Here is an 8,507-nt window from a genome sequence, read left to right on the forward strand (position 1 = left end):
TGAATCATGAATCATGAATCGATTCATGAATATTGAAATAAATTATGAATTGAATCATGAATTGAATGAGGAATCATGAATTGAATCATGAATCATGAATTGAATGAGGAATCATGAATCATGAATCAAATCATGAATCATGAAATAAATCATGAATTGAATCAACATTCATGAATCATGAATTGAATCATGAAATAAATCATGAATCATGAATCAAGAATTGAATCATGAATCATGAATCGAATCATGAATCATGAATTTAATCATGAATCATGAATCATGAATCGAATCATGAATTGAATCATGAATCATGAATCATGAATTGAATCATAAGTCATGAATCATGAATTTAATCATGAATCATGAATCAAATCATGAATCATGAATCATGAATCGAATCATGAATTGAATCATGAATCATGAATCATGAATTGAATCATGAATCATGAATTGAAATATGAATCATAAATCATGTATCAAATCATGAATTTAATCATGAATCATGAATTTAATCATGAATCATGAATCGAATCATGAATCATGAATCATGAATCAAATCATGAATCATGAATCACGAATCATGAATTGAATCATGAATCATGAATCATGATTTGAATCATGAATCATGAATCGAATCATGAATCATGAATCACGAATCATGAATTGAATCATGAATCATGAATCATGAATTGAATCATGAATAATAAATCGAATCATGAATCATGAATCATGAATTGAATCATGAATCATGAATCATGTATTAAATCATAAATCATGAATTGAATCATGAATTGAATCATGAATCATGAATCATGAATCGAATCATGAATCATGAAATAAATCATGAATTGAATCATGAATTGAATCATGAATCATGAATCATGAATCAAATCATGAATCATGAAATAAATCATGAATTGAATCAAGATTCATGAACCATGAATTGAATCATGAACCAAATCATGAATCATGAATTGAATCATAAATCATGAATCATAAATTTAATCATGAATCATGAATCGAATCATGAATCAAGAATCAAGAATTGAATCATGAATCATGAATCGAATCATGAATCATGAATTCAATCATGAATCATGAATCATGAATCAAATCATGAATCATGAATCATGAATCGAATCATGAATTGAATCAAAAGCCATGAATCATGAATCGAATCATGAATCATGAATCAAATCATGAATCATGAATCATGAATCGAATCATGAATTGAATCATGAATCATGAATCGAATCATGAATTTAATCATGAATCATGAATCGAATCATGAATCATGAATCATGAATCGAATCATGAATTGAATCATGATTTATGAATCATGAATTGAATCATGAATCATGAATTGAATCATGAATCACGAATCATGAATTGAATCATGAGTCATGAATCATGAATTGAATCATGAATCATGAATCGAATCATGAATCATGAATTGAATCATAAATCATGAATCATAATTTGAATCATGAATTGAATCATGAATTAAAAATCATAAATTGAATCATGAATTGAATCATAATTCATGAAATGAATCATGAATCATGAATTGAATCATGAATAATGAATTGAATCAGGAATCATTGATTCATGAAATGAATCATAAAAATGAATCATGAATCATAAATTGAATCATGAATCATAAATCATGAATTGAATCATAAATCATGAATTTAATCATGAATTGAATTATGAATCATGAATCATGAAATAAATTATGAATTGAATCATGAATTAAATCATGAATCATGAATCGAATCATGAATGATGAAATAAATCATGAATTGAATCAAGATTCATGAACCATGAATTGAATCATGAAATAAATCATGAATCATGAATTGAATCATAAATCATGAATCATAAATTTAATCATGAATCATGAATCGAATCATGAATCATGAATCAAGAATTGAATCATGAATCATGAATCGAATCATGAATCATGAATTGAATCATGAATCATGAATCATGAATCGAATCATGAATTGAATCATGAATCATGAAATGAATCAGGAATCATGAATTGAATCATGAATCATGAATTGAATGAGGAATCATGAATCATGAAATGAATCATGAAATGAATCATGAATCATGAATTGAATCATGAATCACGAATTGAATCATGCATCATGAATTAAATCATGAATCATAAATCGAATCATGAATCATGAATCATGAATTGAATCATGAATCATGAATCATGAATTGAATCAGAAATCATGAATTGAATCATGAATTGAATTGTGAATCATGAATCGAATCATGAATCATGAAATAAATCATGAATTGAATCATGAATTGAATCAAGATTCATGAACCATGAATTGAATCATGAAATAAATCATGAATCAAAAATTGAATCATAAATCATGAATCATAAATTTAATCATGAATCATGAATCGAATCATGAATCATGAATCAAGAATTCAATCATGAATCATGAATCGAATCATGAATCATGAATTGAATCATGAATCATGAATCATGAATCGAATCATGAATTGAATCATGAATCATGAATCATGAATTGAATCATAAATCATGAATCATGAATTTAATCATGAATCATGAATCAAATTATGAATCATGAATCATGAATCGAATCATGAATTGAATCATGAATCATGAATCATGAATTTAATCATGAATCATGAATTGAATCATGAATCATGAATCATGTATCGAATCATGAATTTAATCATGAATCATGAATCGAATCATGAATTTAATCATGAATCATAAATCGAATCATGAATCATGAATCGAATCATTAATTGAATCATGAATCATAAATCGAATCATGAATCATGAATCGAATCATGAATTGAATCATGAATCATGAATTGAATCATGAATCATGAATCAAAAATTGAATCATAAATCATTAATTGAATCATGAATCATGAATAATGCATTGAATCATGAATCATGAATCGAATTATGAATTGAATCATGAATCATGAATCATGAATTGAATCATGAATCAGGAATCGAATCATGAATCATGAATCATGAATTGAATCATGAATCATGAATTTAATCATGAATCATGAATTGAATCATAAATCATGAATCTTGAATTGAATCATGAATCATGAATTGAATCATGAATCATGAATCGAATCATGAATCATGAATTGAATCATGAATCATGAATTGAATCATGAATCATGACTCGAATCATGAATTATGAATCATGCATTTAATCATGAATCATGAATCATGAATTAAAACATGAATCATAAATCGAATCATGATTCATGAATCATGAATTCAATCATGAATTAAAACATGAATCATGAATCGAATCATGATTCAAGAATCATGAATTGTATGATGAATCATGAATTGAATCATGAATTATGAATCATGAATCAAATCATGAATCATGAATTGAATCATGAATCATGAATTGAATCATGCATCATGAATCATGAATTGAATCCTGAATAATGAATCATGAATTGAATCATGAATCATGAATCATGAATTGAATCATGAATCATGAATCATGAATTGAATCATGAATCATGAATCATGAATTGAATCATTAATCATGAATCATGAATCATGAATCATGAATCGAATCATGAATTGAATCATGAATCATGAATTGAATCATGAATCATGAATTGAATCATGAATCAGGAATCAAATCATGAATCATGAATCATGAATTGAATCATGAATCATGAATTGAATCATGAATCATGAATTGAATCATAAATCATGAATCTTGAATTGAATCATGAATCATGAATTGAATGAGGAATCATGAATCATGAAATGAATCATGAAATGAATCATGCATCATGAATTAAATCATGAATCATAAATCGAATCATGAATCATGAATCATGAATTGAATCATGAATCATGAATCATGAATTGAATCATAAATCATGAATTGAATCATGAATTGAATCATGAATCATGAATCATGAATCAAATCATGAATCATGAAATAAATCATGAATTGAATCAAGATTCATGAACCATGAATTGAATCATGAAATAAATCATGAATCATGAATTGAATCATAAATCATGAATCATAAATTTAATCATGAATCATGAATCGAATCATGAATCATGAATCAAGAATTGAATCATGAATCATGAATCGAATCATGAATCATGAATTGAATCATGAATCATGAATCATGAATCGAATCATGAATTGAATCATGAATCATGAAATGAATCAGGAATCATGAATTGAATCATGAATCATGAATTGAATGAGGAATCATGAATCATGAAATGAATCATGAAATGAATCATGAATCATGAATTGAATCATGAATCACGAATTGAATCATGGATCATGAATTAAATCATAAATCATAAATCGAATCATGAATCATGAATCATGAATTGAATCATGAATCATGAATCATGAATTGAATCATAAATCATGAATTGAATCATGAATTGAATTGTGAATCATGAATCGAATCATGAATCATGAAATAAATCATGAATTGAATCATGAATTGAATCAAGATTCATGAACCATGAATTGAATCATGAAATAAATCATGAATCAAAAATTGAATCATAAATCATGAATCATAAATTTAATCATGAATCATGAATCGAATCATGAATCATGAATCAAGAATTCAATCATGAATCATGAATCGAATCATGAATCATGAATTGAATCATGAATCATGAATCATGAATCGAATCATGAATTGAATCATGAATCATGAATCATGAATTGAATCATAAATCATGAATCATGAATTTAATCATGAATCATGAATCAAATTATGAATCATGAATCATGAATTGAATCATGAATCATGAATTGAATCATGAATCATGAATCATGTATCGAATCATGAATTTAATCATGAATCATGAATCGAATCATGAATTTAATCATGAATCATAAATCGAATCATGAATCATGAATCGAATCATTAATTGAATCATGAATCATAAATCGAATCATGAATCATGAATCGAATCATGAATTGAATCATGAATCATGAATTGAATCATGAATCATGAATCAAAAATTGAATCATAAATCATTAATTGAATCATGAATCATGAATAATGCATTGAATCATGAATCATGAATCGAATTATGAAGTGAATCATGAATCATGAATCATGAATTAAATCATAAATCAGGAATCGAATTATGAATCATGAATCATGAATTGAATCATGAATCATGAATTTAATCATGAATCATGAATTGAATTATAAATCATGAATCTTGAATTGAATCATGAATCATGAATTGAATCATGAATCATGAATCGAATCATGAATCATGAATTGAATCATGAATCATGAATTGAATCATGAATCATGAAATGAATCATGAATTAAATCATGAATTGAAACATGAATCATGACTCGAATCATGAATTATGAATCATGCATTGAATCATGAATCATGAATCATGAATTAAAACATGAATCATAAATCGAATCATGATTCATGAATCATGAATTCAATCATGAATTAAAACATGAATCATGAATCGAATCATGATTCAAGAATCATGAATTGTATGATGAATCATGAATTGAATCATGAATTATGAATCATGAATCAAATCATGAATCATGAATTGAATCATGAATCATGAATCATGAATTGAATCATGCATCATGAATCATGAATTGAATCCTGAATAATGAATCATGAATTGAATCATGAATCATGAATCATGAATTGAATCATGAATCATGAATCATGAATTGAATCATGAATCATGAATCATGAATTGAATCATTAATCATGAATCATGAATCGAATCATGAATTGAATCATGAATCATGAATTGAATCATGAATCAGGAATCGAATCATGAATCATGAATCATGAATTGAATCATGAATCATGAATTGAATCATGAATCATGAATTGAATCATAAATCATGAATCTTCAATTGAATCAAGAATCATGAATTGAATGAGGAATCATGAATCATGAAATGAATCATGAATCATGAATTGAATCATGAATCACGAATTGAATCATGCATCATGAATTAAATCATGAATCATAAATCGAATCATGAATCATGAATCATGAATTGAATCATGAATCATGAATCATGAATTGAATCATAAATCATGAATTGAATCATGAATTTAATCATGAATCATGAATCATGAATCGAATCATGAATCATAAAATAAATCATGAATTGAATCATGAATTGAATCATGAATTATGAATCATGAATCAAATCATGAATCATGAAATAAATCATGAATTGAATCAAGATTCATGAACCATGAATTGAATCATGAAATAAATCATGAATCATGAATTGAATCATAAATCATGAATCATAAATTTAATCATGAATCATGAATCGAATCATGAATCATGAATCAAGAATTGAATCATGAATCATGAATCGAATCATGAATCATGAATTGAATCATGAATCATGAATCATGAATTGAATCATGAATCATGAATCATGAATTGAATCATAAGTCATGAATCATGAATTTAATCATTAATCATGAATCAAATCATGAATCATGAATCATGAATCGAATCACGAATTTAATCATGAATCATGAATCATGAATTGAATCATGAATCAAGAATTGAATCATGAATCATAAATCATGTATCGAATCATGAATTTAATCATGAATCATGAATCGAATCATGAATTTAATCATGAATCATGAATCGAATTATGAATCATGAATCATGAATCAAATCATAAAATGAATCATGAATCATGAATTTATGAATTGAATCATGAATCATGAATCAAATCATGAATCATAAATTGAATCATGAATTGAATCATGAATCATGAAATGAATCATGAATCATGAATTGAATCATGAATCATGAATTGAATCAGGAATCATGAATCATGAAATGAATCATGAAATGAATCATGAATCATGAATTGAATCATAAATCATGAATTGAATCATGAATTGAATCATAAATCATGAATTTAATCATGAATTAAATCATGAATCATGAATCATGAATCATGAAATAAATTATGAATTGAATCATGAATTAAATCATGAATCATGAATCGAATCATGAATGATGAAATAAATCATGAATTGAATCAAGATTCTTGAACCATGAATTGAATCATGAAATAAATCATGAATTGAATCATAAATCATGAATCATGAATTTAATCATGAATCATGAATCGAATCATGAATCATGAATCAAGAATTGAATCATGAATCATGAATCGAATCATGAATCATGAATTGAATCATGAATCAAGAATCATGAATCGAATCATGAATTGAATCATGAATCATGAAATGAATCAGGAATCATGAATTGAATCATGAATCATGAAATAAATCATGAATTGAATCATGAATTGAATCATGAATCATGAATCATGAATAAAAACATGAATCATAAAATAAATCATGAATTGAATCAAGATTCATGAACCATGAATTGAATCATGAAATAAATCATGAATCATGAATTAAATCATAAATCATGAATCATAACTTTAATCATGAATCATGAATCGAATCATAAATCATGAATCAAGAATTGAATCATGAATCATGAATCAAGAATTGAATCATGAATCATGAATCGAATCATGAATCATGAATTGAATCATGAATTATTAATCATGAATCGAATCATGAATTGAATCATGAATCATGAATTGAATCATAAATCATGAATCATGAATTTAATCATGAATCATGAATCAAATCATGAATCATGAATCATGAATCGAATCATGAATTGAATCATGAATCATGAATAATGAATAGAATCATGAATCATGTATCGAATCATGAATTTAATCATGAATCATGAATCGAATCATGAATTTAATCATGAATCATAAATCGAATCATAAATCATGAATCGAATCATGAATTGAATCATGAATCATGAATTGAATCATGAATCATGAATTGAATCATGAATCATGAATCATGAATTGAATCATAAATCATGAATTGAATCATGAATCATGAATAATGAATAGAATCATGAATCATGAATCGAATCATGAATTGAATCATGAATCATGAATTGAATCATGAATCAGGAATTGAATCATGAATCATGAATCATGAATTGAATCATGAATCATGAATTGAATCATGAATCATGAATTGAATCATAAATCATGAATCTTGAATTGAATCATGAATCATGAATTGAATGAGGAATCATGAATCATGAAATGAATCATGAAATGAATCATGCATCATGAATTAAATCATGAATCATAAATCGAATCATGAATCATGAATCATGAATTGAATCATGAATCATGAATCATGAATTGAATCATAAATCATGAATTGAATCATGAATCATGAATCATGAATCGAATCATGAATCATAAAATAAATCATGAATTGAATCATGAATCATGAATCATGAATCAAATCATGAATCATGAAATAAATCATGAATTGAATCAAGATTCATGAACCATGAATTGAATCATGAAATAAATCATG

This window comes from Mixophyes fleayi, unplaced genomic scaffold (genome assembly GCF_038048845.1).
Source record: "Mixophyes fleayi isolate aMixFle1 unplaced genomic scaffold, aMixFle1.hap1 Scaffold_37, whole genome shotgun sequence".
NCBI classification, from domain to species: domain Eukaryota; kingdom Metazoa; phylum Chordata; class Amphibia; order Anura; family Limnodynastidae; genus Mixophyes; species Mixophyes fleayi.